We start from the raw sequence: 27,748 nt of genomic DNA on the forward strand, positions 1-27,748 counted from the left end.
GCGGTATCATTATGACTTTCTCTCCCTCCTCCTCGATATTCGTCTTGTGCGTGGGACGGGAGGGGGACAGGAGAGGGGAGGCCCAAAGGCAAGATTGTTCTTCTCGAGCTTTGACGTTGATGTAATTTTACCTGGGCTATACCTTTTCCTCTCGCTTGCTTTTTTGGACCCCGCGCGCACAGCAGCAGTTTTGATTGGGAACGGAGGGGAACGGGAAGCGGCCATTTTATGAATTCAGTTTTTCAGAGGAAAACGAGAGGTGGACTAGCTAGCTAGCTTAGAAGCTGGGAAGGAGAGTGGGGCAGAAAGAGAGAGAGAAAGAAACACACATCATATATGGGGAGACTGCATCGCCAACGAAAGAAGCACTGCCGGTCTTCCTCAAGAATTCAATTAAGTTGTGGAAAGAGGTTTTTTTGAGGGTGGTTATTCGAGGAGGGAGAAGAGTGTACGGGGTAGTTGTACTGGGTGTGGTAAATAATGCAGTGTAAACTCATACGTTTTTTTTTTTTCTTTCTGGGGGAAGTTGAGGGAGGTTTTCGCCGAGATAAGATAGCTTTATAGCTGAAGAAAAAAATGTACTACAGAATGTTTTCTAGACGAACTTCCGAAAGGAAATATTCTCAAAGCACTACATCTTTACTTCTTTAGCTTTTTTTTTTTTTTTTTTTACAAACAAAATGGCTGCCATTTCATGTTTTCATTATCGTTGGCAACACGACAAACATCGCTTCAGCATAATTTCTTGTATTACAGGAAGTTTGTCCAAGATCATTCATGACTGTTCTTTTATCAACTACGTAGGGTGAGTTCGCCAATAGTCGACCGCCATCCAATAGTCGACCATTTTTGCTTACTATTGTGTATATAAAATATATCTAATGGTCTTTTGGAGCGGAAAGTAATTCGTGATAAAGCTTGCACCATATACCACCAATGACAATCATTGTTTCCCTCTCCCTTGGCCAGCTGGTCGTCTTTCACCGATAAATTTCGACGTATCTGTAGAAATACGACTCAGGTGCACAGTTTACGACAGCGTGTAATGGGAATCTTCTGCACCTGTTATTTTTCGTTTTTCTGTGGATATAGATAGTACGTGAGGTAAGAAATGTTTTTGTTACAAAACTAAATTATTCTAGAAGCTGTACAGTATAATTTGTCAATAACTGAAAAGTATTAAATTAAAAAATACATTTTAAAATGTGGTCGGAATTTGGCATTTTTTCTTTCCCATGCAAACCAATTGTCGACCAAGGGTGGTCGATTATTGGATTATTTGAGAGGGCGCCAAATTGCTTCAAATTATTTCCTGTTTGGTATTAAGGTCTGTTTTTCAACATGCATCTATAAAATTTTTGATTTCGTGACATATTCTAAAAATCGACCGCCTGTTTCTCGTGTTGGTCGACTATTGGAATATTTCTTGCCACCTGTCGACCGCACTGTTTCATACTATGTTTCGCGTTTTGCTGACTGGAATTTGTTCAGTAACTTAATTAAAAGTTTCTTTTTATGACGATCTACTATTTCAATGTGAAACCAAGTTTTTTTTATACGAGAACAAGAAGCCCTCCTCCTGGGTCTAATGGGTAGCACTCGTGCCTTTGGTGCTCTGTGTCCCGGGTTCAATTCGAAGCGGGAGAGCACAGAACGAATTAAAGCGGTTCGAATATTACTATAAACTGTAGGTCCACGTCTTTACATAGTCTCGATGCTAAGAAGGGACGTTAAACCATAATAAACAAAGAAATAAGCAAACAAACGAGAACAAGAATGGTTTCCTGTAAGTCTACTACGTCTCCCAGAATGAGAGAAATAATAATAATTTCTTGGAGGCATGTACCAGACACGTTGTCCAGTGCCTAGCCTGCTAGATTACGAATTGGGAATGGAGAGATGTGCGGGTTGAAACCCCAATGCCGGTCCTTCTGACAGGTTTCTTAGGGGTTTTATCAGTTATACCAGGCGCATGTCATGATGTTGCCTACATAATAGGCTCTGGCCGACACCTTTCCTCATCCTTCTCCCTCCCCTATCCGTCCTGTGCCACAAATGCTTAAAGGACATAAATAAATTCAACAAAATTCAAGTAAGTGTTAAAGTATGCTGCTTTGTAATAAAGCCCTGGGTTCAATTTTCCATGGGAATACAATTGGTTCGGAGCTCACGTTAAACTCTAGGTCTCACGTCCTTGGGAGTCATCATCATCCGATTAATGGCAATAAAAAATATCGATTCACTCGGCTCAGGTTTTTTCAGGTCAGAACCTGCTTTCGGGAAGAACACTGAAATATTAAGATTATCAATATTGAAAAACAACTTCTGTTAATATATTCTTGATTACTTCTGCTTTATAATATAGCAATGCATTTTGTTGTTAGAAATATGGCGAAGCATTTTAAATTTTATGTATTTTTGACAGATAGCATGGCTCCGGGATATAAAAGAAAATTTTTCCGCTATTCGGAATTTGATATGCAGTGCGCCTTAGAAGCTGTAAGAACAAAACAACTTTCAGTTCGTGAAGCCTGTAAAAGGTTTGGTGTGCCAAAGACAACAGTTTTAGACAAATTACATGGACGGGTACCAGAAACAACTGGGAAGATGGGACGCTGTACTTATCTCAGTGAAACAGAAGAAGAAGCCCTTGCAAACTGGCTTATTGAACTTTCTCAACATGGTTTCCCCAGAAAGAAGCATGACCTCTTAAATTCAGTACAAAAAATAGTTGTAGACGACAAACGCAAAACACCATTTAAAAACAACAGACCTGGGCAGAAATGGTATGCATCTTTCTTGAAGAGACATCCAAATATTGCAGTGAGGACAGCTGAGCCTATAAATGTCTGCCGAAGTTTCGTAAAAGAAGAATATATACGTTCGTGGTTTCATGATCTTAAGACCTACCTTACCAGTACGAACAATCTTTCCACTCTAGAAGATCCACGTAGAATTTTTAACGCGGACGAATCTTCTTTTCAGTTGTGCCCATCATCTGGAAAAATTTTGGGACCAAAAGGCTGGAAGAATATTTATGAAGTTCAAGATAAGGAAAAGGAAACCCTTACTTTTCTAGGAACATTTAGTGCTTCGGGAGAAACCGTTGCTCCAATGATCGTTTATCCATACAAGTCGCGAGTACCCAGAGATATTGTGTCCAATATTCCCTCTTCGATTGTGATAGGACGATCCGAATCTGGCTGGATGATTAGTGAGACATTCTTTGAGTGGGTCGCCAATGGTTTCAATAAATGGCTATTAGATCACGATGTACCTAAGCCTGTAATACTTTTCATCGATGGTCACAAAACTCACTTAATTTATGAAGTAAGCAAATTTTGTGACAACAACGAGATCATATTGTATGCCCTGTACCCTCATGCAACACACATCTTGCAACCATGCGATGTATCCGTCTTTAAGGCGTTAAAAACAAATTGGAAATTCGTTGTTCGCAGGTATCTAACGGAAAAGAATTTATCTTCTATTACAAGAGTTCAGTTTGCACCACTTATTGCAGAGGTCCTAGCAACAGCAGCAACACCGTCAACAATAAAGAATGGGTTTCGCAAATGTGGGCTGTATCCTTTTAATCCGGACGCTGTTGACTACACAAAATGCATCAAGAGTGTATGTAAAAGCACAGAGAGTACTTCCACTCAGCCAAATGTTAGTGAAGAAGATCTTCGTACTGCAAGAAAAGTTATTACTGTGTACAAGGATGAACTTCAAAAGGCTGCGGTTGACTTCAACGCTGTTCTTGAAGTTTTGAAACTTCCAGCAGAAAAGCCGATGGACGAAGCACTACAAACTGATGATAAAAGTGCCAACTTACCATTAGATGACGAAGTTGCAGTTGGTGAAATCCCTGTAGTTGATGACAACAATGAACACTTGTCTCAAGCTACTCTCACTGTTGGAAAGGATTTACTAAATGATCTTCCCCAGACATTGGCTGTTGAAGCCAATCCAAGTGCAACAACTGAAAACAGAGTGAATATAACATCTATTCTACCAACGATACCTGAGGAATTCGACGCCATTGCAGCACAAGAGAAAGATCAAATCAGTATTGTGCCAAACGAAGAATCAGTTATGTCTGCTCCAACAACAGAATCAGAGAGGCCTTTCATTATTATGAGAAAGGAAGCGTCTATTCCAGAACTTATGCCATCAAATGAGAAGAAAGAAAACACATCAACTACACTGAATGAAACTGAACCTATGAAAGATATTCAGCAAGATATTCTCTCAAAGAACCTGCTACTGCAGCTCTGGTTTCTGTACCAGAAACACAGCAAGAAACAAGGGACGTTGAAAGCGATGCTGTTGCTGGACCAAGTGAATCAAGTCAGAAGAATATCGCAACAACCCCTAAAACTATCAGACCAATATATATAACGCCAAGTTTTAAAAAGCATCTGTTCTGGCCTAAGAGTCCAGTCAAAAAGCCTAAGAAGAAGGTAGAGAAGATACCGTTTGCAATTAGCTCAGAAGAATATCGCCGCGCACTGACTGCAAAACAAGAAGAACAGAAGAAACTAGAGGAGGAAAAGAAACGCAAAAGGGATGAAAGAACAGCAAAAAAGAGGAACAAACTGGAAAATCCAAAGAAACGATCGAAGAAGACGACCACTGCTGTTGTAGAAGAACATCACAATGAAGAAGATGTAATTGATTACGGCGATGGAGCTATATGCGCAGGATGTGGAGTGATAATAAATGATTTTGCTTTGGAAAGTGAGGATTAACCAGTGGGTTGCGATCAATGTGATAAATGGTTCCATCTTCGGTGTACTGAATTATCTGGGTATACATGGGAAGAACTTGCAGATAAGCAGTTCCTGTGCGCAGATTGTACCATATAAATGATTTGAATAAACAATCAGGAACTTACTGTTATTACGTGAAAAGATAGCTCAATGTGCTCAAGTAACTCAAAAGAGAAACCTAACACGGGAGAGAAACCTTATCATATGTGAGACGATAACTCGACGTGCTGAAGTAACAAAGGAGAGAAATCTTATTATATATGAGAAGATAACTCGATGTGCTCAAGTAACAAAGGAGAGAAACCGTATCATATATGAGGAGATAACTGGATGTGCTCAAGTAACACAGGAAATAAACCTTATCATACATGAGAAGATAACTCGATGTGCTCAAGGAACACAGGAGAGAAATCTTATCATATATGAGAAGATAACTCGATATGCTCAAGTAACAAAGGAGAGAAACCGTATCATATATGAGAAAATAACTCGATGTGCTGAAGTAACACAGGAGAGAAACCTTATCATATATGAGAAGATAACTCGAAGTGATCAAATAACGGAGGAGAGAAACCTTAACATTATGAGAAGATAACTCGATGTGCTTAAGTAACACAGGAGAGAATCCTTATCACACATGAGAAAGTAATTCGATGTGCTCAAGTGCCACAGGAGAGAAACCTAACACCGGAGAGAAACATATTTCACACAGGAGAAAAGTGAACACTTAGGATTTTCTAAATTATTAGAGACTCGTACTTTGTTTAGGATTTGTAAAACCGTAATATCAGTGATAAGATAACGTGTGCATATAACACAGGAGAGAAGTCTTGTTTCACGTGGAAAATCTATTTAATATTCAAATACATCATTCCAAATAAAATAGCTATGTTTCAAATCCTAATAGCGTGATTCTTTCATTTATAATCACTAAGGAGAAAACCTTGATGAAAATTAAATAAAATCTATACAATCGTTTTGTCAAGTTCAAATTTCGCGAATAATACAATTTCGAAATATCACCTAAGGCAATCAAATACTTCTACGTGATAGAAACGATAGAAATTGCGCGCGGTCGACTAATAGCATGAATGCGGTCGACTACTGAGCGATGACGGTCGACAAGTGGGAATTTTGATGAGTTTTCGTAAAATGTATTTTTATATCATTGCAAAATTTTAAAAGTGAGCAGTTAACACACGGCATGGTACAAAAGAACCCAAATAAACCAAATAATTCACTTTTGTCAAATACTATGAAATCATCAAGCTTTATAAGTGCTTAGAAGTAAGATTTTTTTTCAGCGGTCGACTATTGGCGAAGTCACCCTACTTAGTAAAGATATGGAAAAAGATCTTTCTGTTTAAGTTTATGCAAATTATGTCGCTGCCGCAAAGAGTCGATCAAGTTGCCTGGAAATGCAGAACAGAAAGAAATGTCCATTCAGCTCAACTAAAGAGCGCGAGCCCTATATAAGTAGATAGTAAGCCAGATTAAATCAGTGCGAGTATGAGCCTCAATGAGGTTAAGTGAACACGAGGACTAGCGACTACAAGCCCCATTGAGGACGACGAGCCTCATTGAAGGTAACGAGTACGAGCAAGTGCGAGCCCGAGATTGAATGAGCATCGATGATTAGGAAAGTGTGTCTGAGCCGAAACGAGCCGAACTTCAAAATGAATATTTCTAAAACAAACTTATGTATGTGTTAATAAGAAACACTGCATACAGAATTCGCGTCATTTCATTCAAACCAATAACTTAAAAAATATTTTATTTTGTAAGAAATGGAGAAAGTAATATGACAAAGTGGTATAAACTTCCCTCTATTTTTTTTTTTTTTTTTTAACAGATTATAAGTAAGACATGAACATGGCGTGACGTGACACATTGTTGCTGCTACAGAAACATGAACGGTTATGACTGTCGAAATGGCGCGGCGTACGAATTAAGTAATGTGCAGCCTGCGCATCGGGTCCCAACGCCTTCTAGTCCGGAATGATCATACCATTTAATTTTTAGCAGCTTCCCAATTACTTTATGATATGGGTCTACGCCAAAAATTCTCTGTCTCGCACGCGTACTAAGTACTTGATTGATTGAATACTTTCTTGTTACAGCCATTTTCTTTGTAAAAAAAATCACATTTGTTCCTGGCATACACTGCAAAAACGAGTTCTTTGTGTTATTAATAATCAACAACTTAATAAGTACTTGTTTGGTTTTATCAATTTGTTTTATTTGCTCTGAGAACGAAGCCTCAGCCATCTCATCCAGACAACAAGATAAGAAAATAAGTGTTTTAATAATACAACGGAATCTTTTAGTGAAGTTATCAGTAGCATGTAATAGTTGTAACAAGAAAGCATTAATTCATAGCATGTACTTATAATTAAAAGTGCGTACTTCAATAAACAGAGAGGAGTTAAGATTAAATAAATACAGAAAGAGGTATTGTTATATGATTGAAAATAAAGTTATTGTAAAAATTAGAATTACCGATTAAGTTTATTTAAATTTCTCCGTTTTTCTCACGGAAACCTTATTTTAATTTTTACACTGTTTTTATAAGTAGACAAATATCTATACAGAATTGATGAAATACTTGTGAAAACTATATATGATAAGCACTTAAGAATCAAATTAAATACTATTAAGATGTTGTTTGTTGTACGTACAGTCACAAACATTAATAAATGGAGGCTGAAGTAATTATTTCTTATGGCTCCAACCTCCATTTATTAATGTTCGTGACTGTACATGAACATTGGTATTGTCAGTCGGAGATATCCTGAATCATTATGCAATCACTAATTTAAATTGCAAGGAGGGTTGCATATGTTCTGGGAGTTTTAGTATACATTCGGCACAAACGTGTAGTGTTGCAAAATGAAAATGAAATATTTCCGTTTTACGTCTCTCGCTTACGTCCTTGTAGGCTAAAAGGAAGCGGATGATCACAGTAATAAAAGTGGATGATTATGTGAGAGGATTGGTGGAACAAGAATGTGGAAGGAAACGAGGAAACTCATGGACGCGATGCTGTCTATAACAAACTCATATCCTGGGATCAAACCAGGGACTCCTAGCACTAGAGATGAGCACTGAACCATCGTGCAAATTTTGGAGTACGTGTCTTTCAGAGTATGTTAAAAAAAATGGTTAATTACTGTTTGGACAATGTGTGTGTTAAAAGAAGACAAAAACAATATATACAACCTGCTATATTAAAAAAACTAAACACTGGCATGACAGCTCTTATGGGCTTACGCCATCTGTTAGCGACCGGCTGAACTACGTCCAGCCTAGCGACGAACACGTGGTCAGCGAGCTGAGGCGTACCAAGAACTTTCTAGAAATAGTTGTCACGTCTTTTATTCACGTGACTCCCCAATATGCGTCACGACGCTCGATGGACGCCAAATTTGGGAAGCACCGGCCGAGAGTCGAACCCGGGGCCATGCGAGTACAATGCTATAACCACTATATTACGGTGTCCTCATAATTTTTTTTTTACACATACATAACATAAATACAAGTAAACAATATCTTTCAGCATAAAATTTTCTCGAAAAGTACGCATGAGAACTTATTATCAAGCAATGGCGTACGCAAAGGGGGTTTCGGGATTTAAACTCCGTTTGAGCAAGAGATTATTGAAAAACATTTACTGTATTAAGATATGTCCAGTCCACAGCAAAAAAAAAAAAAAAAAAAAAAAAAAAAAAAAAAAAAACCTGCAACATGAGCATGTAAGTTTACTGTGAAACGACGAAGTCTTTTGCTCCAAAATAAGTGTGCAGGGGAGGACGCCGAGGGTTCTCCTGGCATGATTCGTGCCACTTAGACGTTATGTTGATTCCCTGTTCTGTTAGACGTAGTTTCACAACAAATGTACATGCTCATGTTGCCAGTTTTTTTTTTCTGCGGACTGTACAATAATTACGTGTGTCCTCAAAGGAAATGAGACTGACTGTTTAAACTCTTCTTGATGAAATTCTGCATACGCCACTACCCTCAAGCATCTCTTTTTGTTCAGCTTGATCTCATCTATCAATTGATATACGTACTCCATTAACCATACTCTGTCGTCTTGTTTGTCTTATAATATGAAAAAAGTTAAGACTAACCTAATAAGTTGTGGGGTTCTCATGCAGTTTCAACTTTTTAGACTTAAAAAAAATATATCCATTTTCTCAAAAACTATGCATGAGGATTTGAACTCGCCCATTTTTCCGTTAAATGCTAATAATAATTTGGATAAACTTTGAAATAAAAGAAATTTAACGGGATTAATATACAGTATACATACTGTACTCTATCCATGACAAAAGTAAAAATCGTACAGTGAACTGATGTGAATGAATGTCAGTCAGGATATGTAATGGCAAAGATAGAGACAGACATCATGTTTTTGTCTCATTTGGTTAATCACGCTTACGGGGCACATTTTTGCCCATCTTATTCACTACACTACACATCCGCAACCAGGAAACAGATCCACTGAGTGTGGTGGAGGAGTCTGCTATTACAATGATGATGTTCCGGTTATTATTTATCAGTGCATTACAATCAAATAAACACACAAAAAAATTACGCGTTATTTAAAAGCGTATGTATGCGTTACGTTCAGGAAGGAAGGAAGCACACAAAATCACTGTGTAATGCTTTATATAAGAAAGAAGGAAAAGAATCCATACTTGAAAAGTTCAAGAGCCGTCAATCCTGTGTGCCACGTATACACAAGAAAGAAATGACTTCCACAAGTGAAGCGCGGAGATAATATAAAACTCAAAGAGATGAAGACACGCCCCGAAAACAAATGTCAACTGATTTCTTTTCTTTTTTCTTAACATATCAAACAATGCATGAATTTCGAACCGTAAACTGAGACAGTCATATTTCACATGTATTCTCGAACAACAATCAAAGCACGTTTGCAATTAGAAGCCAAGATTGCATGGCGAAATAGCAAGAATAATATGTATAGATATTAATACATATGAAAAAAGAAATCTTATTATTATATAGAGAAAAGAAAAACACAACTGACAATATCTATAACGTACTTGGAAGAAACTTCCTCGACATTTCGTGAAGAGTTTAGCCTTGCATAACTTGATAAGGGTAAAGCACACAGCTGCCACTAAAACATATTAACTCGTTTCTTTGAGGAGAAAAAGAAAATCAAAAGAAAACAGTATTCAAAATGCAGCAAAACAACGAGGAGGAAGACAACATCACATAATGTAATATTATTTCCTTCAACGGCACGATTCATATTTATCAGAGCGTTTGGATGGTCGGTCAGCTAACTTAATTTCGTCGTCCACACAAGAATATTCAGTAACCACAGAGTTGCTATCTCTTCTTTAAATATTTTAGAAAACTCAGGTGAATTTCGAATAATTCTTACTATCAGTTGAGTACAAAACGCTGTCTAGGAAAACATGCTTATGTACTCTCCAAATTTACCTAGACAAGTCGCATTTACGACCATAATAATTAAGTACCCGTAAAGTAAACCTGGTGGAATGCAAGGTTGTCCATAAAATATTTTTGGATCAAAAGATCCAATATATTTCAGTTAAAAATGTTCTTGTAGACCTTATATCTGGAGAACTACATACAGTGTAGCCAAACCCAAACTAATACTGAACTCAGATTTAGGGGCCGTTCAAAGATTTTGTGGGCCCCTGATCCAATAACATTATTGGCCAAGATAGCAATCTTTTAACGCATTTTTCGGATAATTTCTAAAATTCTGTTTGAAGTTACTAAAGAGTAGTATCGGAAAGGCAGGATGTAGGTAATTATTTTGTATTGGTACACTTCTTCTTAATCTGCACTAACTGTTCAGAGTTCGGGAAAAAATTCTAGTCTCTAGAAGTATGTCAAAGCCAATGGTATAGATCTGTATACGGGACAAACAAATTCAGGTTTATATAAAAGATTACAACAATTATTTGCTACTTACATAAATATGCGAACAATTATTTGTTGTTCTGGTTCAGTACCAAAAGCAAATTGAAAAAAAGAAAATGGTTTTGGAAAATCAGAATAGACAACGATAGTTTATAGCTAATATCTTTTAAACTTGAATACGATTAACAAACATAGCCGACATTTAATTACACATCCACATAAATACCCTGAATTACACTGTTACAATTAAAAACAAAATTATATATATGGAATCAGCACATCAGACTGGGTAAATTGTTAGTTTGGTTTGGCTATACTATATGTAGTTCTCCAGATATGGGGCGTACAAGGAAATGTTTGATTAAATGAAATATAGGCTATTTAATTTTGTGGATCAGGGGTCACAAAGTTTTTGAACAGACCCTAAATCGAGTTTTCGTATTTTTCACGGAATAAGCACATCCTACTGAGTTAAGTGATAGTTTTGGTTTGGCTACACTATATGTAGTTCTCGAACTATAAGGCCTAGAAGAAAATTTTTGCCTGACATATATATTGGATCTTTTGATCCAAAAATAATGATTTTTTCCAGAAAAAAATGTTTAAAACAATTCGAATTATGATGCAAATAAATCATTTCAAACAATTTTTCTTCGAAAATTTGAATAACAAAGATCAAAGACAAGATCATGTTCGAAAATTTGAATTTTAACAGCTTCTAAAGTCAATGCCTTAAGTTTTTTTTTTTTTTTTAATATAATTTGATTCAGTTAAATGCAGTTTCGGAGCCCATTCCAAGTGGTAGACCAAAATTTTGTTAAGTTTATCCACAAGAAGCGAACTTTAATCTAAAAAGTTAGAAATAAAGGTAATGAACTCGGATGTGATGCTCACATTCCACTATAGAAGCGTAATTAAAATAAAATACTATTGTCAACCAAGCAAACACTATAAAGAACTTTTAAGGAGATAGTCAAAGTTAGGGAGAAGAAAATAAATCATTAAAAGACTACCACATTGTTTATGGTAACATGAAAAAAATAAATTTATCGATTAGCGATGATTTTTCTACGCAAGGCAAGTATATTTAATAAATAAAGCATGTTTAATTTATTGTATTCAAAACGAATAAATTTAAAGAGACTGAGAACGTCAACGGTAAGCAGGAAAAATAGCCTATAAATTAAGAAACTTGTATCGTCTATCGTAGCAAGGGGAGCAAAAAGAAAAAAAAAAAACCCTCAGGATGTCTATGCTACGTTAATTACTACGAGCGTCTATAGTATGTAAATCGAATACATTTATAGACTACGATCATCAACAGTAAGTTTGAAAAATATAAATTAAAAGACTAGCAGCATCGTCTATGGTAGGAGGAAAAGACTAGTATCGTCTGTAGTAGCAAAAGAAAACCTAAAATATTAAGGATGTATAATTGCCACGCAAGACAAATACATTTAACAGCTAAGGACGCCTATACTAAGCAAGTCAAAAATAAATTTAACGATAAATTCGTTTATACTGTGCAAGACAAAAATAAATTTAAAAGATTAGGGCTGTCTATGATGGTAAAAATATTAAGAACCTCGTAATTATGAGATTGTGATGGGTATTGTGTTGATATTTCTGTGTTTGAATATAACGGACATATATGCTATGGAAGATAAATTTTAACGATTAAGGATGTCTATGCTACGCAATACAAATACATTTAACGGCTATGGACGTCTATACTAGGCAAAACAAAAATAAATTTAACAGTAAATTCGTTTATACTGTGCAAGACAAAAATAAATTTAACGATAAATTCGTCTATACTATGCAAGACAAAAATAAATTTAAACGATTAAGGGTGTCCATGATAGGGAAAATATTAAACAGCCTAATAAACTTGAGGAAATGAAGGATATTGTAATTTATATTAATAATTTAAAATTGCATTTGAAAAATTTATTTTAAAAAGAATACAAAAGAAGGAAATATTATTTCTCCTTGGCCTATAGCAAGCCATCGCAATAGCCTTGCTATTTATAAATTTAAAAATGAAAAAAAAAAAGTATTTTCTTTCTTTTTCTTTCAACAAATTACATTAACAGAGAAATTGTTATCACAATTTTCTTTTCCTCTGAAATCATCCAGTTTCCTGTTTACCGTTTTATCAGATCGATAGCGGTAGCTATTAAAGAATAATGAATAATATTGAAACATATTACATAATATAAAGAATTTTTCAGGCTATTCTGAACACTTTACCTGCTTCTAATATTTGTTGCGCACCATTATTCATACTGAAGAAGTAAAACGAATTCATCGATCTATCGAAATTTGAAATATTCCTTAAGAATATGTAGTGATTGCTGTTAAGAAATCAAATCAACTTTTAAAGTGTTACGAAGAAGTTACTAGAATATGATGAGAAATGTAAAATACTGTGTTAAGGCCAATAAGAATATTAAAATGGAACAGAGTAACTTTCTTCAAGGAAAGTATTCACGTGTTAATTTCAAATAATAATTAAAAAAATAATATTGATAATCCCAGAAACAAAAACATTATATCGTCCAGCAAACTATACTTCATATTGTTTCATACGAATGATTTACGTTAGTTCACATAGCACGTTTCCGCAATACACTAATTCCTGAATAACTTGTTTTTTTACTTGAATAATTTTAAATTAAATAGATAATTTTAAAAAAATAAATAATTAATAAAATACCAAAATTCATTCTATTAGAAATTTCAGTTCGAGTTATTTTGGCTCTCAAACTGCAAATTAAATATCTATATTAGCGTACATGCCTTTGGCATGGGAGACCCGGCTTCGATTCCCGGCAGGAGCTTATGTGATTTGGATTTCACGTTAATCAGTAGATCTAGTCTCACATAGCCTCGCTGCTGAAAGGGACGTTAAACTCAACTGAATTTTCATTTTTAAGAATAAGAATATTTCCTATGATCGTGAATGTGTTTTTAAATTGAATATTGATTAAAAAAAAAAAAAAAAACTGTCTCTATAAAGTAAATTCATTCATTTTACTGATTTCCAAACTAAACATTTTGACTTTCACCTGTCTCAAAACTAGATGTTTTGGTTTTACCTATTTCAAAAATAAATAATTTTATTTTTATCGTCTCTAATCTAAATAAATTCTACAGTACTTTTAACTGTCCAAATGTAAATATTTTAGTTTTTCCTACATTATTTTTTTTTTTTAAAAAAAACCTGTCTCAAGTTTAAATTTTATTTTTACCGGCCTCAAATCTAAATATTTTGATTTTACCTTCGTATAGCAAAACTAAATAATTTTATTTCTACCTGTCCCGAATTTAAATTTTATTATCCGACTTAAATCTAGAAACTATTTTCACTTCTACCTATCCCAGGTAACAAAATATTGTATTTTTACTTGTCTCTATACAAAATTTTCATTTTTACAGATGGCTAGAGCCAAAGAAGTGTTCATTCCACAAAATCCTTTCTGGAAGTTTTAAGAGTCAAATGTAAAAATTATAACAATACGTAATGATTAAGTAGGTTTTAGCAATTTTTTTTTACTTTAAAAGAAAAAGTTACATTCTTGAACATTTTATATTTTTGTAAAAAAAAAAAAAAAATCATTCCAATATTATTACACAAAACGAAAGGTAATAATTACACTTTTATAAAAAAGAAAACAATAAAAATTAAAGGGTCAATATCCCTTCTCTTTCTCTTTGCGTCTTACCACATTAGAAACGGTGTAATTTATGGTCGTATTAATAATCAACTGGAGAAGTATCACCTACTTTCACTAGCTAACTCTTGCGATAATTACTACAATTTGTGCAAAATACAGACACACACATACATACAGATACATATATCCATATACAAACTTCAATTATTAAGTGCCATTTTATTTCTTTATTTTCTTTTTTTAATCGACTAATGTGACTCAGTAATATCAAAAGCAAATTTTTATATTGCACAAAGTTCGAAGCCCGGCGCTGAAATTTCAGGTGTTTGAAGTACCTCAATCGTTCGTTACCACAAGGTATTTTAGTCGTTTACTATAAATGCTGTTATTTCTTAAAAAAAAAAAAAAAAAAAAAAAAAATCATTATTGTTATTATTCATTTTCAAAAACTAAATCCTGAATGCAAACGACTATTTTATTTTATTTGGTCAAAGCAAACACATATTTTAATAACAGCTTAGGCAATATATCACTGCAGAGATTATTAAAATATAATGTTATGTGTGTGTGCTTTGGTCAAATTTCATATATATTTAGAATTCTTATCATTCTAGCTTTGCAACTACGTAAAATTTAAATAAAAATAAAATCTGGCCGAAGCAAACATCTATATTTCAATAATCTCTGTTACAGTTTAGGCAGTGATACAACGTATATTGCCGAAGCTATAACACAGGTTATTAAAATATGTGTGTTTGGTTTGAACAGATTACAAAAAAAAAATCGCTTTACATTGACGATCCTATAATGACCTTTACGTAATGAACTCCATAATCACAAAACAAAACTTTTTAAATAATTTGTATCTTTAATTTTTCGTGGTTCAGAATCTGCATTAAAAAAAAAAAAAAAAAAAAAAAAAAAAAAAAAAAAAAGACCTCTGTTCACACGGTGCACAAGTAAATTTCATTCAAATTTATATTACAATGCATAAGAAAACATTTTCATATTAAAATGTTATTTGTGAAAATGTCATTATTTCTGCTGCTCTGTACTAATGTTTTAATTTCTTCATGGGAGGAAAAAAGAAATCCTGCGTGATACCACACATGGTATGAAGCAAGAGGTATAGGCTCACAAGAACAAGACTTACCAGTTATGGGATTGAGATCCTATCTTACGAATAATTATTTATAATTGCGCTATTCATTTTATCATTAATAATTAATTTGTTTTACATAGTTTCCTTTAGTGTAAGGAACACGAACTTGAAATGTAAAATTAAAAGCACACGGTATATTGACGTTAAAAAAAAATTCTAGTTTCCCTCGTCAGTTACACTAGGAGAATGCTGCGACAATAGACAGACTCGGTCAACTGATTTCCAAAATATATCGAACCTTCTAAACCAATTTTAAGAATTTTAAGCGTGTTTTAAGCCGCTAAAACTACTCACCAGCGCAATTTGTAACAGTTACGAGTTTAAACTATGTCTACAGGGTATGGACGTTTCTTACGATATCTCAATTATTCAGGTCTTAATTGTATCCATTTGTCTACAGGGTAATCAATTTGAAATGAAATTTCAAAAATATAAATACAAATTATTTAATAAAAAAAACGATAACAGAAAGTTACCGAAAATGGTACGAGAGTATTTCGAAATATGACAATTTAGGAGTCCCCTTGAGCTATATATGGTTAGGGTACACTCTTTGGCGGAGGAATTGCGGGTTCAATTTCCGGAGGGAGCTCATGTGGTTCGGATCCCACGTTACATCTTCGGAGCTAAACTCCAAATAAATAAATCAATCAATCCAATAAACTTAAGAATCCCCTTACTGAACATACTATGTAGGAAGAAAGTTTAGTTACTATTTTTGTATGTAGCTGTCTAAAGAACCTCAAGTATAATAGTTATTTCTTACCTGTAAATGTCTAATATTTCTGATGAAGCCACAGTAAAATATTGAATATTTCGGTAATTAAAAAGTGTAGTAGTGACTTTGTCATGGACTAGCATCCCGTAGCCAACATTCTAACTGAATATCTCCAACCTAGTATTCACTCCAGTTCTACTGAGCCAATACGGATACTACACTCAAATATACGCCGAAGTTGATTTCCCTCGGAAATGTATTTCTCCACTTCCTGTTACTATTAATGTAATTAATATATTTACATTAATCTGGAAATTCCTTAAATGAGTATCACATGACGTTAAAAGAGTACAAATTGATCGCTTGTTCGTTGTTTTTTTTTTTTTTTTAACTAAAATTCGAAACACATGCTCCTACTGGGAATTGAGATCAGCCCCCCTCCTCTCTCTCTCACACACGCACGCACACTAAAGGATAAAACATTACCCGTTTATGATATAAAGTAACATAATTTATGTAATATTTGTATTCTCTTGAAAAGAAACCTTCATAATTATTTTTCAGAGTTACTAATAAATGAAAATTATATTGAGAAGATTTGAGATAAAGAGTGTCATCTAGGAAAATTGCACCTCTCGCTTACGGCATTGCCCTGAACACACATACACCATGTGCTTCAACTGTCTACAGATACAACAAGCACGTGTTTTCATGCAATTTTTTCTTCTCTATGTTGTGTATGTAGTGGTAGTAATAGTAGTAGTAGTAGTACTAGGATCGTGCGTCCTGCACATAGACAACGTCGAGAAAAGCAAGACCGAAGAGAGCGGTCTCCGTCCTTCCCGACTTCCCTTCCCCGCAGCACACATACAACACACACACTGCCCACTGGGAGTATGGTCTCCATGACGTAATAGATTTCCTCTCTCTCCTCCAACATCACACACACACACACACAAACAAGCACGCAATTGTGTAACAACAACAACAACAGTCAATGGTCAATGTAGTGGTCTAAAAGCTAGGAATTCCCTCTTTGTTCAGGGGGAGTAGTAAATCAATCACCAATCACTCAAATCTATCACTCACTCTTTTTTTTTTTTTTTTTTTTGTTTTTGTTTTTGTTTTACCCTTTTACAGGAAGCTCAGTAGTAAAAGAATCACTAGAGAAACACGCAGTGTTTCTTTTTCTGGCGGTACGCAAGGTGCGTAGTACCAGCACCTTTCTGAAGTTTAGAAAAATAAAATTGCTCTAGCCATATAATTATAAAATTAATTGTTCAGTTTAGATTAGTTTGAAAACCGGATAGCGCAGTCGCCAACGCTCTCGCCTTTGGTGCGGGCAGTCTCGGGTTTGATTCTTAGTGAGGACAATCGGTCGAAAAGGTATGCAAGTTCTTTTTTTTTTTTCATACCAGTCAGTTATCCTGAAAGAGGTTTTTCCTCATTCACACCAGACAAATGCTGAGATGGTACCTAGCATATAGGTCTAGGCATATAATGAATAAATATGACTGGGACAATAATGCACTTAAAATGCAATACGATCAATAGTTTGAAGCAACGGCTAATTTCTTGTACTTGTTTAGATTCTAACACGTGCCTTCGCATCCTCGGGTGAGTGTAAAGGCTTGACTATCGCCAATAGATGGCAGCACCTTTTCCCGTATCTTCGTCATGTATTTTGTATGGAGCGATAATATTCAAAATGATTCCATCAAATTCAAGAGATCAATATTCAAACTTTGTTCAAAAACGACTTGAATTATTGAATTTATGTCCCTTTTCTACCTTTTAGAATCGGAACTTATGAAAACACATATCCAATAATAATAATAATAATAATAATAATAATATTAATAATAATAATATTTGGGGAAGTTTATGTACTAAGTTTCATCTTTCTAACTTGAGGAGCTCGTAAGATACATTATTTTTGGCATAAATTTTGAATTCCCCTCCTTAATATATGAATTTTAGTCAAAATTACATAATAAAAACCTAGTTGGAGATAGATAGATACTAACTACATATGTTCATTTTAACATATGTAACGGTTCAGCCATTTTACCGTAATGCGATCACAGACAAGATTTCTTTTCGTTGTTATTTAACATAAAAAACACTCTGTTCATTTTTAACAAATCAAATATTGTATCAATGAAAAAGTATATTCGTTTTGCCATATAAATCAATGAACTAAAAGGATCGAAGATGACAAAGTTATTTAAGAACCTCAAAATAATTTTTTAACCCAGTTTATGTTTCCTTTCAAGAAACTGTCCTATCATTTAATGCAGAAAATTTCAATCTAGTGACTCTCGCTAGTGAGTCCTGAGAAATGTTTTTTTAGTGGGTCGAATAGGCTTTGTATCAGACTAAACTCATTAATTTATTGGTTAATTAGTAATTTTGTAAAGTGTATAATCTATCTATCTATGTATTTATAAGTAATTTATTATTTAATATAAATTATTTATTAATTGTGAAATTTATTAATGTATTTTATATTGCTTTTATGTTTTGTAATATACGCAATATGAAATAAATTAATGAAAATACGTTAACTTTATATAGCTAAATTACTGACATGTTAAGACATTTTATTTATGTAGGTATTTTAAACAAATATTAAGTTTCCCGTTTTCTTGCAACATCAGTGATAAAAAAGACAGCTTCCCGGACGAATTCTTCCGGTAGGAACACAAAAGATCTATATTTATTTTATGCCTATTATAATCATTTTATTATTATTATTATTATTATTATTATTATTATTATTATTATTATTACGTTAAGACTTCGGCTCGTCTGAAAATTGCCTGCACACTAGCGATATCACTTAGAGTCAGATAGGAGGCAGCAAAACTAGTGACAAGTATGAGAAATTAGTGTGACTGACAAGATCGATGCATCTTGAGTTTAATTCTAATTATAAAATTAAGAAAATCTAATTAGTTTCGCCTTGATGTTTTATGCAATTCGTAACTCTTAAGCATTTCTACATATTCTACATGTTCTAAGCATTATACATATGAGCGTTACTTAAGGACTGGATTTTTTATTTTATAAATAAAATTCATTATGTAACTTTGGATTTTTTTCTTTTCCTAAACAGACTTTTGATACTTTTCTTGCTATGCGCGATTTCGCAGGTTAAAATCCTGCTTTTGAGACACTACGACTAGGATCAAGTTGAGTACTGGTTAGGATAACAGTTGCAAAAGAAAAGCCCCAACTCTTCGTTTACTTTCATTCTTACATAGGGTTTTAATGAGCTCTCTCGTGTTGGCTAAAAGGTTATTACACCTTTTGTGTGAGAGGCCCAGGTTCGATTCCCGGTGAGAGCTCATGTGGTTTGCATTCGAAGTTAAGCTACAGGTCCACGTCTCATAAAGCCCTGCTCAGGACGCAGAAGGATTCTCATAAGTTCCAGCTGAAATTAGGAAACCAAGACACGAGCATAAATTTTGTAAATTAATTTATAAAACGAGATGAGAAAGGATCCTTTGAGAAGTGAGACGAGACTGCTACAAAATTTACTGAGCCGAGACGAGAAAATCTCGTATCTTTTCTTTAGACGATGAATCGATTTAAGGAAAAACAAAACGCTTAAAATGTCACATATTACCGTTTTTGTTCTATGGTGATCAACGCTGAAACCGCAAATGGTAATTTTCTACAACTTCCGGTTAGAACACAGGGTTAACGGATGAGATGGATCGTATTCTTGGGGAGCTGAATCAATTTATTTTATTTTTTTTTAAATGCTTCCCGATATCAATTACCGTACTTTCTCTGGTACCTGTCGAGAAACAGACATGGCCATATTCATAGGACTTCCGATAGTTACGTATAGCATAGTCTAGAAACTATATAACGAAGTACGGGACATTTAAATTTATTTTAAGAAGATATCAGTAAAAAGCCAAACCATTGAAATGTTAATTCATTTCAAAGAAAACAACAATAATAAATAATTCCCCATATGAAATTTCTTTTTTAAAAAAAATGCCAAAATATGTATGAAATGTGTTCTTTCTTGGTGGCGCGGCATAGGTCTTGGTGGCAATGTTACATATTATATATATAAACAATTCTCAAGTGCTGCTCACTTGTTTTAAACAACAGAAAAAACACAAACAAACGACACGCTGTACATTAAAAAAAAAAAAAAAAAAACATAAAAGCGTGATCTAGAGACAGACATGCGAATATCCATTTCGGCGCCTTAACAACGCTTTATATTACGCCCTCACGCAGATTATTCACGAACTAAAAAAAAAGTACGCGGTGAATACATAAACGAAGAAAAGAGTAAATAAATACATAAATAAAATAAAATAAAATAAACTGTTAGTAACTGCACTATATGCTCACAAAAGTTTGGAAGTTCAAGAGAAAATTGTGGCATAGTAATTTTTAATCATTAATGAGGTAAAAAAAACAATAATAATACAAATATACGTACGTACATACACTACACAGAAGAATACAAATTGGCATTGACACAGATTGAAACAAAATTCTCCGCCCCCTTCCCCCGTTGTTATTAACACAACTACGACTTGTATATTCAATTATTTGTATATGTCATTATCAACGGTCTAAATATGGGTCATGTGTTAACCATAAATTTTATTGTAGCATTCATTTAGCCTAGTACTTAAATAATATTGTATTTTCTTAGTACTATTATAAATATATATATGTGAGTATACTAAAGGCATGTCACGTCGGTCTTAAGGATCATGTGAAAGCAATTACGTCTAAGAAATTATTACTATTTATTAAAATTTTTGTATTTTTTTTTATTAGCTGGTTATTCTGAAAAAGGCTCACACGAATTCCTAAGAAATGTTTAATGTTTTCGCGAGCCGTAATCCACAATTGTTATTTGTGGAATCTCTAAAGTTATTTAGAGAAAAACTTTTCCCATCCAGCAAAAACACAGTATTATAACGAAATATTTTTTTTTTTTTAATTTATGCTATAATTCTCTATGCATATAATTCACCTGTTTTCAGGCATAGATTAATTATTACTCTTATTAAAGAAGAATTTCTATTTTATCGTTAAAATCTGGCAATGGCTATTTGTAGTAATAAATGATCTGTCGGGATATCTGAAAGGGCTGTATTTTAAAAAATGTATACGATATATAATAACGAATGATACATGAACATACACAGAAATTGTCCATGTTTCAGACATACCATTACAGATGGTCGATGTGGCTTCATTTCGTCACATGACACATCTATTTGCTACCTGAACGAAAAACTCCCACGTCGTTGAATTGCGTGATGCGCTGAAGGTGATTTTTGCGCATTTCTCATGGCCTTCTTGATCTCCCGATTTGAGAGTTTATGATTTTTCTTTCCTTTGAGGGCATACGAAAGACATTATATGTGTCTTTACTGCCAGCAACTTTGGGTAAGTTTCAGGATCGCATTAGAGTTGCATTTATGACCGTTATTAGCGATATGCTAGAGCGGGTGTTGGGGCGAACTGGACTACCACATAGAAATGTGTCGTATGAGAAAAGAAGCCACATCGAACATTTGTAACAGCATGTCTGAAACTTGGACAATTTTTGTATATTCGTTATTTTATGTGCTACATGTGTTTAATATAGACATTTTGAACCCGTTAAATCATTACTAATCACTCTGTATTTACTTTAACAGATGATTAACAACTCCACTGTCATTTTCAGCATTCTATACCGGATTAATTAGCACTCAGTTTAAACGAATGCTGAAATTCTTAAGTTCCAACCGGATCCATATGCACCAGAGATTATTACTTAATTCTATATAATGCGCCTTATGAAGTCGTTTTGACGTATGATTAGCGTCATACTAAAGGCCTCACTACTGCAGGAAACATATGTTAGTCGAACTCTTTAGTATGACACTAATCACGAGTCAGAACGACTCCGCATAAGGCCCAATATTAGCGTTTAACGAAAAAAATGTCCAAAAATGAGACATATAGGCCTACTAATTGATTGATCTAATTAAGCTGAACAAAACGATAGAGTGAATGTAAATCCTTATGCGTAATTTTTGAGAAAATCGAGAAAAACGTTTCTGGCAAACCTAAAAATGGATTCTGTATGATAACCACGCTATTTATTAATATGAAATTGATACTAAAGTATACTCTTATCAAGCTACTCGTTATGATATTAATAAGAGACAATCAAAAAATTATTAATTGTTAAACTTCAATTTTTGTTTAACTATAATATATATGCATACTTTGAGAAAATGGAGGAAAACAAATTTTTATGGCGTTAAAAAAAGTTTAACGTCCGCTTTCAACACCTCGTCTATACGAAACGGGATCTACTCCCAAAATCTCTTCACAACCACCACTCGGATTTGTGTTTCGAGCCAATCATCCAGACAAAGTATCGAATGAGGAACTACAAGCGTTAACCACTTGACAATAAAGGGACACTATAATTAATAATTTACATAGTGTTTATGGATTGCCGAACTATCTGTACAATTTACACGGATAGGACCATAACTTTATTTCTTACTTCTAACAAAGTCGAAATTTATTCAAACATTTTATGAACTCTTTATTTCATACTAGGAAAACCACTAACATTCGATTTTTTTTATGTTGAAAACAATTACTTCCTGTTATAACGTTTCAATACGTTAACCAATTGCAGTACTTGATTTAACAAACAACAACAGTTCTGAACCAAGATTATTCAAAAAGAGTTCCATGCAAAACATAACTCTAGAAATAACCTCAAAAATATATTGATTGAAACACTATATACAAAACTAAATAGTACCAGTGAAAAATAAATAGTAACAAATTCCAAAAATAGAGCGTATTAACTTTGATAGTAACTAATCGTAGCCGCCATAGAATGCAGAATGGTCAATCTCTGGTATGTTGAAGTACGTTCCTTTTCAATTCTTCAATTAACCATTAAGGATATTTTATTATCAAAATATGTTTCTGAAAATTTGACATGTTGCTTTTCAGAATCTCTAAATATAAAAGTGCCGGTGCGCTAGTGTTGATATGATCAAGAAGAATTTTTCTTTCTTCTAAACTTTTATTAAATAAATGTACCATATATGTATTTATTACAAATAACACGTATTTCTTTTTTAAATACAGTTAAATCTGAGAGAGGTGGCTGTATGCCACACCACAGTCTTCGCCAGAAAAGCATCGGATATTTCTAATGTCAAAACAAAACTCAAGCGTAACATCTTCGAAAAATATATAGCCAATCAAATGGCTTTTAGTGGAGAGTGATTCTTGGTTAGCAAACTGATCGTATCCTTTTTTTTTTTTTTTTTTTTAAATCTTTATTATTTTCCAGACCGGCGTCCACTACCTCTTAATTCAAGCACTAACTTATCATTTCACGATACTAGGTCAACATCAAAAATGTTGTCTTCAACCGGGAATCGAACCCAAGGAATGCATAGCAAAGATATGTGCGTTAACTATTTAGCTACACACGAACATCAAATCGTCTTATCTTAAGCTATAACATATATGTTACAACTCCCAGAAAAAAAAAAATATACGGGAAATATTCTACAGTACATTATGATGTAAATCTGTAGCTTCGACTATCAATATTAAATAATTAAATTCATATAGACAAAATAATTTAGATTTCTACACTTTGCTTAGTTTTCTTTATGTGACAGAAAAAATAATATGTAACTGTAGAAGTTTTTCCACAAATAATTTCGAACACAACAAAATATTAATTTGCCTTACAAATACAATATTATAATCAAAGTACGAGAATTAGACTAAAAATTGGTTCTATGATTACTTTGTGTGGCGAAAGAATTTATCTAAGAAAGTGATTAAAGGGCTTTGAATTTCTCCAAATATAGATTAAACAACACAAATATTTGTGAACAAACATACATATGTATAGGATAATGTAATAATATTTTTAATTGGTGTATACGTACACCTAACACAAAACAATTTCCGAAAACAAGAGTCGTTTGAGGCATGTCTTTATTTTTTTTCTGAAATTTTATTCAAATCGAAAGGAATAATGTTTATGTATCGAAAGATAGGTCGTGATAGGGCAACTATTATTACACTGACTTATTATTATTGGCTATTTTGTATTTGAACGTACGAATAAGGTCTCAAATGTGCCAACTGATAAATTTTGGGTGTATAAAGTTTTCGCTTCAAGAAAACGGACACTACAGCTAATATATATTAAGCTATAATTACATTCAATTCTAGTAAATCATCAACCTTAATTTTCAGTAATTGATACGCAAAGAAAGTTGCGACATCTTTTCACGTGGCGAGAATCACGAACGTATGCCCCTGCTAGCAAATCATTTCTCGTAAGTAGGTCATTAGATATATTTTTCAAAGATATTTCATAATTGTTAATTGAATACGTCTATAACTATAAAAGTATAATGTTAAAATTTCTCAATCAAATTGTAGCAAATGACTCGCAAAGACATCACTGCTAAAATTACAAGCTAGTGTAAAATGAGGAAAATTATTCACGTTAAATTAATAATGTTGGAAACTTGAGTACAATCATTATTTCAATATTAAAAAGTATTACTTGTTGAAATTTAAGTGTAATTTATCAATAACGTTACAGAAATATATTTGCCACTCGTTCAATGTGATCTTATTGAAAAAAAAAAATCCTGTAACGCAAATTTGAATTTAAGGCAGTCAAAAGTAACACAATGATTTATTTGTAAAAATGTTTTGCACTTAAATCTTGATACAAACTTTTTTTTTTTTTTTTTTTTTTTTAAGTTCAGAAAGTTGTATACTAAAGAGCGAACAAAGTAAAAATACTAATTTTCTCTCCTCCTAAAATTTGCTTTTACCCTGCCTGCTATTAACCTCGCATGACGATACACAATTTCACTATGTGAAATCAATTAACAGTTTTGTTAGTTATTATTGTCAATTATAGTCAATATACAAATACTCCTGTACGTGTGTGTAGTTATTTTATATAAATATATTTAAAGTTATTTCAAACCACACCAAGGCTTATATTTTTTTGGAAACTGTCACACTCTAAATTCTGAAACTGATTTTTCGTATGACTTCTAGATAGCACTCTGAGTACGAGAAACTTGATTATAATTTACTCTTCTACCCTATGCATAACAGCAAACCAAAGTAACATTATTATTATTATTATTATTATTATTATTATTATTATTATTATTATTTGAGGCTTACTATCGTCAGTGTAGCGGAATAGTTAGAGCAAGCATATCCTTGGCCTACGTGGTCTTGAGTTCAATTCACGGTGCGGAACTGAAGTATTAATGTAGATCGGAAGACAACTGAAGAGATATACTACAAATTAAGAGATAGTAAAGTGTAATTACAGTGATGGAAGCTAATTGCTGGCAACACATCACTCAATACGAAAAATTCTTCTGAGTCCCTATAGCCTACCATAAACTGCATCACGAAGTTAATCTAGTAATTTGTGATAAGCATAGTTTAAAAAAAAAAAAATCTATTTTCATTCTTAGAATGGGCAATATCTAAGATAAAGATCTACTGTGGGCATATATAAAAGGTAGGGCTTCGTTAAATTCTATAAATACAGTATATTTTGGTATTGGTAATTCTTTTCTCAATGAAGTTTAATGTGATTGTGTTAGAATTTCATTTTTTTTTTTTTTTCATATATTGTTTTAAAAATACAAGAGGCATTGTTCATGGAATACTTTTGGTCAAGTTAAATTTATTTTATTGAAACAGATTATAGAAAAATTTATTTTAATTACACTAGAATGTTTCATTCAAACCCAAACCTAACTCAGGCGATTCGAGACAGAGACCTTTAGTTTAACATCAAGGGTATCAGAATATCATACATCAAGGATATCCTTCATACCACGATAGCAATTAGTATATGGTTAATGGACAATATTCAGAATTAATATAATCTTCCATCCAATATGACACTATTCGATTATAACAACCATAAACTATTTTTTGCACCATAATCATTGATCGTGTCTGCATATATCAACCTAAAAAATTATTTTCACGTTTCCGTTCCCGACATTACTTTTAATTCCGCAATTTCCTAAAATTTAACGTAAAACTTTAAAATTTTGCGCTTTAACAGTAAAAAGAGTACGGCTAACTTTTTGTGAAACATTTTCACATACTGTATGATTAGTTTTGTCCAATAGAAATTCTACAAAAACATACAGTTTCAAAACATTTTTTTCTCCTGGTTTGTTAAGTTTTATACTCTATACAGTTTAGAAGAGAGTATTTTCAGAACTATGAAAAAGACTGGAATGGCAAAAGTAGCGGTATACGCTAATCTCTGCGACCCTACTGTGCAAAAATTTTGTTTATATATACACTTTTTTTTTTTTCAGAAAAGATACCGCTTACTGGTAAAAGTTTCGCTCGTTCAAAAAGAAAAGGACATTGGAACTCTGAGAGTGAATGAGAGAAGAAGAAAGGCCGAAAATAAGACAAGGCATGGTGTAGTTTGAGTTTCCCCCGAGCTTTGCGGGGAAGACAAGGAGACAGATGGGGAGGAGGGGTAAGAGAACAGTGTCCGATTGTTATGGGGACAAGCAGTCCCGAAGAACCAAGGAGTACACACAACCCAGGTAGAACTCCTGATAAACAAGAAGATAAGAAAGGTCATCCCCCAAGACCCGTCTCAAAGCTTGGACTCCTTGTTCTTTTCAATGCGTTTCTGACCCCTCTCGCCCCCCCCCCTCTCTCTCTCTCTGGCAAAGCTACTTTTTGTGCCCCCCACCCTTGTAGTGGTCGGAAAACTTGGAAACAAGCTAAACGGAGGAACGAAACCGTGACTACCACAATCTACCGGTTCTTGCCAAATATAACTTCTACTTTTTTCTTCTTTTCTTTCACAGGCAACATTCCTGAACACGATAAAAAGGTTACTAGCAATGTATTTGTACTGCATAGGGACATTTTTCAAAATATGTTAAAACAAGTGTCAAATAAATACTAGCCATTCAGAAAAATGATTTTTTTTTTTTTTACGTAAAACAAAAATACGTTAAAGTTGTTTTCTAAATTCGCCTTATTGAATGTTAATGCAGGATCAATAATTTTCTAACAAAATGGCGAAATAGAAACCTGTTTTACCAACATTAATATATTAAATACTATTAAAAGAAATAGGTATTTCACCAATGTTTGTTATTACTAATAATAATGGGACCAACTGAGTTAGCATAACGTGTATATCATGTTACAGAACGTATTTTTAAACAAACAATTAAAGAATATTTACCAAAAGTTGTTTTAAAATATCATTTCAATGGCGGTATTAGTGTTTCGTTATCAATGGTTTTAAAAATATTCGAGCGGTAGTACTACTGATTTGTTATTAGTGAATTTAATATTGTTTCAAGAGAGTATCAGCCTATTGTTATCAGTAATTTTAATATTGTGTCAACGGCAGCAATAC

At 33.5% G+C, this 27,748-nt stretch overlaps 1 protein-coding gene and 1 long non-coding RNA gene across 10 annotated transcripts in view; one reads left to right on the plus strand and one right to left on the minus strand.

Annotated features, from left to right (window-relative positions):
- LOC145674870 (uncharacterized) overlaps window positions 1-27,413 on the plus strand; it is a 141,321-nt gene extending 113,908 nt beyond the window's left edge. Inside the window, exon 3 of the long non-coding RNA XR_014129048.1 lies at window positions 26,676-27,413. This is a non-coding gene — a long non-coding RNA (uncharacterized LOC145674870). The remainder of the gene's footprint in view (window positions 1-26,675) is intronic.
- Window positions 1-27,748, minus strand: part of zfh2 (Zn finger homeodomain 2) — a 617,436-nt gene that overhangs the window by 152,409 nt on the left and 437,279 nt on the right. The gene's annotated exons all lie outside the window — the stretch shown is intronic.

Source organism: Thermobia domestica, chromosome 18, assembly GCF_964235325.1.
Source record: "Thermobia domestica chromosome 18, izTheDome1.hap1.1, whole genome shotgun sequence".
NCBI lineage: Eukaryota > Metazoa > Arthropoda > Insecta > Zygentoma > Lepismatidae > Thermobia > Thermobia domestica.